Here is a 9,841-nt window from a genome sequence, read left to right on the forward strand (position 1 = left end):
TTTGGGTTGAAAGGGTGATCCACAATGGTCAAGAGTCCATGGCACCTCTCAAAATGGTTCTTGAATCATATCACTATCAACATCAAAACCATCACTATTGGTTGCAACACTTTTGGTGTGACAATTGTAGAAAGGAACCACTAGGAGCCCATCATTAGGTACTTTAGTTTTCGAAAACGACGCAGGTCTTTCGGCTAGAGATCCTACGTGATTTTGCACCAGGTGTTTAGGGTTGGGATTTTGGTTCATGGACCTTAGGGAGAGCGACCTATTGGTGTTAGTAGGGTCTCCTTCAAGTTCTATGGCGTTTTGAGACTGTTTGATGGGTATTTGGCTCTTGGAAGCGTTGTAGGAAATCTCCTCTTATGCACTCCTGAAGGTTGCACCTTAGACATTGGGTAGAGACCTTTGTAGGAATTAGTCGAGATTCGGTCAAGTGTAGATTGACACCCTATGCTTACTTCCACGCGCCTGCGGGTCGAACTTCGTCCTTAGCTACCAAATCTTGTTAGGTGAGTTCTCGCTGTGCTGACGTCCGTTGTGGCGTATCCGCCAACACATACTAATGATGATCACACATAGAGAGAAGCAATTCTAGCATGCATGTACACACAATCTCAATCAAGCACTGACACATTAGGAAGGATATAGAAGTTCATAGAGACATTAAACACTAATTACCTAACCTATACACACACACAATTAGAGACTAATCAACATCAATTAGCACGACTAGTTAGTGAGAGAGACAACAATGAGGAGGAAGAGACTCATCTTCATTAACACATAAGCAATGTCGTACATTGGAGAGCTCCATCTCCATATCCACCATAATCAAGCTTGCTTGAGCTCTCTACTTTCACTTCTAACTCTAAAATGAACTAGCCTCCTTTCCTCAATGTAGCATTTCATATACATGCAAGCTCTCTAAAAAAATGTGGCCAGCCACCCAAGATGCATAAGTGAAGCCTACTATTAGCAGCACATTTGGGGTGATTAAAATAAAATGTGGAACTCACATAGAGCCCAAATACACGATGTAGATCAAGCACAAGCCCATAAATATACATGTCCAAAAATAGCAAATGGCCCAAAAAATGTTTATGTTGCCCATATCTGCTAAAGATGCTAGCTTAGTGTTGGCAACTTCCAACACTTTTGTGTAAAATGCGGCACTGGGTGTGGAAGCAGTGGGTGGTGCGTATGGAGTGCGAGGGAGGAGAGGGGCAGACACATGATGTAGGTGGACGATGTAGGTGGAGCTACTCACTACATCTATGAGAGAGACCTTCTCTGTGCACTCACACATCTATGCATGCGCACTCCACAAGTGGGTGGTGCGTATGGAGTGCGAGGGAGGAGAGGGGCAGACACATGATGTAGGTGGACGATGTAGGTGGAGCTACTCACTACATCTATGAGAGAGACCTTCTCTGTGCACTCACACATCTATGCATGCGCACTCCACAAGTGGTATTAGAGCTGACGCTCCCCCCGATGCGTTTTGTGTGCACAATAGCCTCAAACCAGACTATGGTTGAAACACCATAGCTTAAGTAGAGAGAGGATTTAATAGATCTATAGTATGCAACAAGTTGATAATCGAAAGATCACTGCATCATGGACACTTTTCAAAGTCCAAACTTACCCATCACAAGATGACCCAGCGACCATGAACATAGTCAATATTCCACAAAAAAAGGATACATTGGAGCCCAAAATTGTGATTTTGGGGCTCCACTAGTTTATATGTTGTAATGACCTAGCTACCTAGCCCTAAGTCTCTCCATCTAACTAATCAAGTTATGAGCAAAATTGTGTATTTCCTTGACCATAAGCTACAAATCAATCCAACATTATGTGTAGGTGTAGTAGCATTGACATCCAAAAGAAAAACTAAATCCAAAGGCATATTGTTGATGCAGGTAGCTTTGTAGTCAAGGATTAAAAGATGGTAAAGACGAGATTTTTGGATCTTAAAATGATATGCCACAATAGTGCTAAGTGGGACTATTCTCAATGCAAAGGTACAAAAAGTCAAAACCATCATATTGCTAGAGTTCTACCAAATATATCAACATGGAAATGTCAAAAAGGAGACCTCTACAATAGAGCTACATAGATTTTCCATCACCCCCCCAATTATCAATTGACAATGTCCAACAAAGGGAGGATGGTCATGTAGAAGCCCTGTAGAAGTTATAACAATGTAAAAGAGGTGATCTCTAATGTAGGTCACATGGAATTTTCCACTTCTCCCCAATGGAATTGACTTCAAGAGAAGTTTTGAGCTGATGATGTCCAACAAATAAAGGATGATGAATGCCTCAACTAGAGAGATAAATTCTCTCTCTCTCTCTCTCTCTCTCTCTCTCTCTCTCTCTCTCTCTCTCTCTCTCTCTCTGTGTGTGTGTGTGTGTGTGTGTGTGTGTGTGTGTGTGTGTGTAAGTGTGTGCCTAATGATCAAGGCATGGAACCTTGCGTTCATGGCCACCTTCTTTCCCACACAAAAATCACAATGACAATCTACCATAGCACAATCCAAGAGCTCCACCCACACATCCCACACCTCATCATCAAAACATGCACATTAAATCTCTTCTATCATCCAATAGAAACCAGTGTATGGTGTCCTTAGTGTTGTAAGTATGGGCATAAACATGCCAACTCTTTTCTCAAACAAAAACCATTATTTAGATTTCATGTAGCACATGTGAAAAATATTGAAGAGGATTCATAACCCTTTGATGAATTTTTTGCTGATTGGATGGATGAAACCCACAACAAGACCCACGTAAGTCCATTTCCAGTTAAGCTTTTCTTCAAGAAAGGAAAACCAATAATACTAGTGTGTTTATATTACATGATAATGGTTACTCACATAATTTTTTAACTAAAAAAAAACTTAAAGACCACACCATCATTATAAAAAGTGAAGTGTGCTTTCCAAGGAACCAGGTATATTGTTAGATGTGAATTTAAATCACTTGAAATCTACATTGGTGCCTACGATGAAAAATGTGGGTTTTTAATAGAACCACTATAATCATTTAAGATATGTTGTTTGGACACCAGTACAATCGATGCAAATGATTACAACACATACACAATGAACCTCCACATTTAAAGATCAAGATATGTCTCTTCCTAATGATGAATCTCTTGATACATTTTCTAATGAAGAAATTTTGATTCCCAAAATCTCGACCATGACCTCACCCCTACCCGTATACTTAATCAATACAAAATGTACTTAGTGAAACATACAAACGTATTCATTGGAAGAATGACAGTGGATATCAAAAGCATCACTAAGTTTGCACTACCACCACTTGATACTTGCTAAAACTAACAAACATGAATAGATAGTTTCAAACTGAGGATAGGCTAGAAGGAATTCCCTTAGTGGAGAAAGATTGTCCAAATCATCTATGGGAATGAGTTAGAGAAGTGAATCACGGAAGCTTGACTCTAAAATCAGCTCCAATTGAAGAAGTTTGGCTAGACAAACCACCCATGGAGCTAGATGGACAATCTTTGTACGAAGATTGGTGATCAGAGCAATCAAGCCTTTGAAAAGCCCAAGACACTCAAGACTTTACCCTCATACTTGGGCGACCACGAAGAAAAATCATTGGTATGCAAGACCAAAAAATTGAATCGAGCAAAGTAGACTTTGGATGTGGAGAACCTACTGCAAAGGGAAAATTTATGGACTAGGTAGCACCGATATATATTTTTCGGTTTAGAAAACATAAGAACAATGCAAATTTGTCAGTCTTAGAAGCATAATTGCAGATTCTTCGGTCTACATAATTTAGGCAACACCAATTACAAAACCATAGTACAAGTGGTTGGCCACCACTACCATTAGGTTGGTTTTGGTAAATTGTCTTTTAACCACAGGGTATGTAAATAAAATGAGTTTCGAGCTTTTATATTGTTTATTTAAATTTTGTTTTATTGATGATTCTTTGAGGATTAAAATGATTATCATGATCAAGTCACATAATCTAATATTTACTTCTAGATCGAAATTTAACTATGAAGGAGAGAGTTTTCCCTTAAGAGAAAAATAGCAAAAGAATATAGGTTGTGCCTGGCGGATTTTATTACACAAATACACGGAAAAAACACACTATAATTATGCATATAATTCAAAGAGAATACTCAACTAAGATTGACAACTCAATAAGGATCGAATTTGCTTGGAACCAGCCCCCCCTCCAATTTTGGCTTGTATTATAATCCTCTCAAAAGAGAGCTTTGTTACAATACATGTTTGTGCTCTTGCTGAGCCTTTTTTGAATCAAGATGGTGTTCTTCAAGATTCCATGGTATAACCCTCCTTCCCAAACCCTAAACACCCCAGCGGGGAGAAAAGAATTGCGGGGAAAGAGGAAGATGAACGTGAAAATAAGTATTTTTCAAGCAAGAGAATTGATTCTTTGTATGCGCTTGCTAATGGGAAAGCTCTTAGCATAGAAATAGAATAATAGAAATGGAGAATAAGACACTTTCATTGTCTTCGATTTGTATCCATAGCGAAGAGCTTGAGCATCTCTAGAGTCCATCTCTAGAGCTCCAGATAGAGAGAGAGAGAGAGAGAGAGAGAGAGAGAGAGAGAGAGAGAGAGAGAGAGAGAGAGAGAGACAGATAGATTTGATTATCGTCCTCTGAGGTCACATATGACCTATGGGACCAAATAAAACATTACAAAATGGCTCCCTCATATGATTGATACAACTCATTTGGGTAGGACATAGATTGGATGGGAAATTCTAGCTTTTGAATAATCATATTTAGGGATGCACTAGCCGGTTCACATAAGACGAGAATAAGGGGTGCTAGAAAGAAATTTAAAAGATAAACCTAAGAGATATCTTCAGCCGATTGCGGTGAGGTCTTCTTCGGAGTTCAAAAATCCTGGATGATAGCCCGTCCATTTGATAGACTACCCATTTGCCTTGTTTGCGAGCGTCATGCATCTTTTTGAGTTCGCTTGTTTTGAGTTTGAGTTGGTTTGTCGTCAAATCCTCGGCAATCCATAGCTTCTTTCGCTTGAGGAGGCGAGATTGACGTAACAACCTCGAACACTAGCGTCTTTGTCCTTGAAAGTAAGGATGCATCGGCCAGATGGTAAGCGTCTGTTTGTGTCGTTGATCCAAGAGACTGTGCTGGGTTCGATAGTGACTGGTTGAAGTATGTCATTGAGCTTGAAGATTGCTTCTTCGAGAGTATCCTCGACCGTACAAGATGGTGATGGGAGCCCCCCGATTCTAACTTTGAGACCAAGGGATTCTTGTAGCTGGCGTTCTTGAAGAGCGGCCTGTAGCTTGATGTCAATTTTCTTCGTGATGCAATGGGTTACTTTGTGAAGTTCCTTCTGGACCATCGACACAGATTCATTGAGGGATGTTTCGACCTTCGTGCTTTCACAAGGAGAGTTTGACTCTCTATTTCTCTTGCATTCTCAAGCTTTTGTAGGCGTTGCTTAAGAGCAACATTTTCCCCCATGAGCTCATGAATATGGGCCTCAAGGGCTGAAATTCTTGCTTCTTGACGGGCGAGAGGATCCTTCGTGGGTGCTGCTACCATTGCGAGAAAGCTCCTACGAGAAGGGGGAGCTGGTGTGCGTGGGGTGGACATCGTCGCAGTACTGTGTGTGGTTTTTATGAATGGTTCCACTAATTGGTTGGGCATCCCCACAGATGCAACTCGATCGTCCTGCTGAGGCTTAGGCTCCATAACTACCTCAGGTCGAACTGCGTGAGACCCACTTACTGTCGCGCTAATGTTCCAAATTTACTGTTCGGCACACAGGGGTGCTACGCACGCTTGTGAGCAGTGTCAGACATGTTGAGCAGGTCACCTGAGCAATGTCGGGAGTTTCGAGCCTGCTGCTCAGTAGAACGCACTCAATTGCCGTGTCTGTAATAAGCGGTCATTTTGGACCTGCCGTTGAGCCTGCACCAAGCTTGAGGGGTAAGAGGGACAGGGCTATGCCTTAACGCCCCCCCATAGGGCTGCCCATTGCCCCCGGGGGGGGACCTGTGGAAGGGAGAGATCTAGCGTTCACTAGAGAGAGACACACACACACACACACACACACACACACACACACACACACATAGAGAGAGAGAGAGAGAGAGATTGTTGTGCCAACTTGGGCACTTGATAGAGTGTGTGAGAGGCGCTTAATGCTTCTCATGGGCTTAGACTTGCCCGGCTAGTCTGGTTGTGATTCAAAGTATAGCACTTTGGCCTACACTATCAAAACATACTTTATAATTCTTCTGCTTTTTTGGTTTCCATACCGAGAAGAATAAATTTGCTGCTTCTTTTTAATATTTGCTAACAGATGATGAAATTGGTATTGATATTATTCTTTTTTTTAGTAGGGAATAAAATAGGAATATATTACTAGTAGGCTTTGTGAAAAAATATGTCAGCCATGACATATGAAGAGAGACAACTCTAAATGATGATGTCATTTGAGATGATTAAATCTGTTCTTAACTCAAGTAGGGGTAAAATTCAAAAAAATCCAAAGGTTAGGACTCCTCTGGTCGTTCTGCTCGTTACAGGAGTCCTGTACCTTACTGTGTCGTTTTTCATTAAAGACATCACCATAGAATGTTCTTTTTTTCAAAATCACATAGGTTATGGCTTTGCTTTCTCTAAAATCCTAAAAAGGCCTTTAGGCTCTATGATTGAAATAAAATCTAGGTCTGACTTTGCTCGTGTGTAACCGGCTTTCCTCTATCACTTCAGGAGATTTTTTGAAATAGAATAGCTGTTAAAAATTGTTTCCTACTATAGGGTGTATATCTTGAGCTAACTTGTGCTTGCTCCTATGAGGTAAAAAACTCCCCGATCTGTTTAAAGACTGATTTATAAATATTTAAACATAGTTTTGATTGAAATAACCTCTTTAAACACTTTAAACTTATGACAAGCAGCGGAATGTTTTGAAAAATCTGAAACTGTTTTGATTAATGGTAGCATTCATTATGGGAATCTCACTCTATGAAAGATTTGCTAAAAACCAAGGACTATCTTATAGTAAGAACTTGGCCTCAAAAAACAAGATTTGTAAATAGGGCTCTTATTCTTTTTTTCAAAAAAAATAAAATACACGTTGAGACGTGTTGTTTTTTTCATTGTGACATGGATAACAACTGGGATGCCCATGCATCACCTACACACAGTAACAATTGCTAATCGAGCTTTTTCTTGTTTACTATGGGTGCAGGGGAGGGCTACCTTCTTTGATAAAAACATATTGTTCTATGTGGTTGTGGACATGAGGCTTATATTTTACCTTGAAGCAGTATCACTTAAGATTTAGGGATTACTTTCTCCCATGTTATACTTTGCTTTCACCACTACCTTGTACAAAATTTATTCTCAACAGCAAATAAATTATTGTACAAATCCATTGTATTTGTCTAGAATTATTGGTCTGTGAACAGGTAGTATTCGTTTGCATCTATGTATCTATTTATAACTGCTACACTCACACAATAAACGCAAAAGAGAGATTGACTTGTCTTTCTCTCTCAGACCTTAGTTCTAGTTCTTAGCACCTATTATAGTATAATTTATTATATTCTAATAGGCAGGGGTGCTATCACACATACACAGTGGTCCCCTTTGACCTGACTGGTGAAAGGTTGATGGCACTACCATATTATTTTAGCTTTTCTTGTACTCTCTTTCTAACGTCCTTTTTACCTTGTCATTTCACTATTTTATAAATTTCTGTCCACCGGGATACTCGAAAACTCATAGCAAGAATGAAGGTATGCTCTGACCCAGTAAAAAGAGCTCTGATTTTGGAGAAATTACGACTTGCTAGAGAATTAGAAAGCATCTTTCCTAATATCTCACTTAGGATTAGGCCCTATCTTCATAGGGCTGTAAAACTCAAATAGAAGTTACATTCTGTATAAAAATTATGGGTCTACTCTGCTCGTCCAAGATGTGTTAATCTAGCTTTTGTTATTGAAATCTTTGCAGATTATCTCCGTTTCCTAAGGTCTTACTCTACCTATGGAACCCCTCTCCTTTGCTTCTCTACTTGTGTTGAAATGTATCCAAGATAGCGAAGCTTCATCATTAATTTTTGATGCCTCAAAAGATACTAGTATGTCTCTTGTCCAACTTATTTCCTTTGACCAATGGGTGAAAGTTCTCGCTCTCCTCGTTAAGAATAAAACTGAGGGCATCAACCTGCTGCTGGAATTTACTTCTAATTTGACTAGTCTTTCCAAAGCCCTTAATTAGGATTTAGCTTCCTTCTCTTCTAAAGACTGTGAATTATCCAATCTTCTCAGAAAATTTTGCAGACTAAGTCCCAACTTTGTTACTGCTCCCTCTACTCCAATAGTCCCTCCTCCTAATAGCCTCTTTTGTAGAGATGTTGCGGCGTTGGAAGCTGTAAAAGAATTTCAAACGGACTTTTGTTCACTCAGTGAGGCTTCCCTTTTAGATATGGTGCCGAAAGTCTCTAGGGCCTTTCGTTTTTTACCATCATGATAGATTGAAGTAGAATCCTTGGATCTAGAGCACAGACTTTGGTTGTTCCCGAATAAAGGGTTTCTTGCTCCCATTTCTATAATAACTTGGGTCTTCCTTGCCAACCTGGCACCTACCACAGTTGAAGAATGCAAGCTTAAGGTTCTTAAAAGGATACAGCTCATGTATAAAGGAGATTGGATTAAAGCTCCTTTCAACATGAATTTCCTTGATGACAAAAATGGAAGATCTAATATAGGTTTATATGTAAGAACCAAGGGGGCATCCAAAAGCTGCTTGTGAGTCTAGCATCATTTGGTTTGACCATGCTATTTGTATGGACTCAACAATCTTCCGAGTATCTTTCCTAACAAAGCCCAAGAGTTTCATCTTTCCCTCTTCTGTTCTTGGCTTGGTGGATAAGCTATGGATCTGGTCTTAGCTCCAATCTCCTTTATACATTACAGATCTATTATGTGCGACACCCACAAGAATTGGGTTCTGAAGGTTGTGGCACTTTGTTAACCACTTATGGAGGTTATAAAGGAATCAAAGGTATAAATGGGAAAATCAAGCCTCGAATTGATGATGATGATACTCAAGTATCCAAACGTCCCAACACACTTGTCTCCCAGTCGGCTTCTTTGCCTCTTTCTGGAATCCCTCCTCTAGTGATTCTGTATTTGGTAGAGGGAGAGCTAGGAGTTATACAAGAGGCCGTGGGAGGTACCTGCCAATCCGACATCTTCTGGAGATGTGATGTGCAGGTACAAAGGAACGCGTGTGGCAGACTTTACCTACCTCCAAAGAAAGAAGCATGTAATAAAATATTTACACATAGCTTGTTTACTAGCAAGAATTTGGATTTTTTTACTTTAATGAATGCTTTAGACACTTTTCTGGACCAAAATCTGTTGCTAAAAGATGTGATGTTTGGATGGAAATACTTGTCGTCTATCAAAAATCTTATTCATTCTAATGATTTCCTCCACAACGAAGAGGTTCATGTCTGTGTTTGTCACCTAGATCCTAAGTTTTCTAAGTCTTTTACCAACTTAGGCTTACATGTTTGTACTTCTAGCTTAGAAATCATATCTCTGATACACTTTTGAGGAGCCTCTTAAGTAAAGGCTTGAATCATATTCCTCCTTTTCCACTAAATCCTTAGCTTGCCTTCATGGCTCTACTCGAATGCCTGGCCGACTTGGCTTTAAAACTCCAACTGGAGTTTGATGTTCACTTTCTACTTACCTCTACACTTAAAGAATTTTTTTGGAAAAAGATTAGTCTTATGCCGCATGAGTGGCTAAGTATTGAGACT

Source organism: Adiantum capillus-veneris, chromosome 20 (genome assembly GCF_014529385.1).
Source record: "Adiantum capillus-veneris isolate H3 chromosome 20, ASM1452938v2, whole genome shotgun sequence".
Lineage (NCBI taxonomy): Eukaryota > Viridiplantae > Streptophyta > Polypodiopsida > Polypodiales > Pteridaceae > Adiantum > Adiantum capillus-veneris.